Raw genomic sequence first — 334 nt, 5'->3', positions numbered from 1 at the left:
CAGCCCAATTGCTGGGTTTGTCCCTATTTTACCCAGCACTGGGTTGTATTTAACCCAGCATTTTTTAGTGTGTATATGTCATTTTTGTGTAAAACACTTTTTTAGTACTAATTACTAATTTTATAGGGGTTTATGGCCGGGCAGCTTCAGATGGCCGAGGACGCATTGTTACACGACTGGATTCAGTCTGCAGCTGGTAAAGGAAGACGGGACAGGACAAGTCACAAAGTTTTGGCGTAACAGACCGTGTCCTCCTGACTTTCAATGACTTCCATGCATGTTCTCAGCCTTTGCTTCTTCTGGTTGATACATACTGTATACTTATGCCACCCGT

Source organism: Sinocyclocheilus anshuiensis, unplaced genomic scaffold (genome assembly GCF_001515605.1).
Source record: "Sinocyclocheilus anshuiensis isolate Anshui unplaced genomic scaffold, SAMN03320099.WGS_v1.1 scaffold1406, whole genome shotgun sequence".
Taxonomy (NCBI): domain Eukaryota; kingdom Metazoa; phylum Chordata; class Actinopteri; order Cypriniformes; family Cyprinidae; genus Sinocyclocheilus; species Sinocyclocheilus anshuiensis.
Note: the sequence above shows the minus strand (reverse complement) of the source record.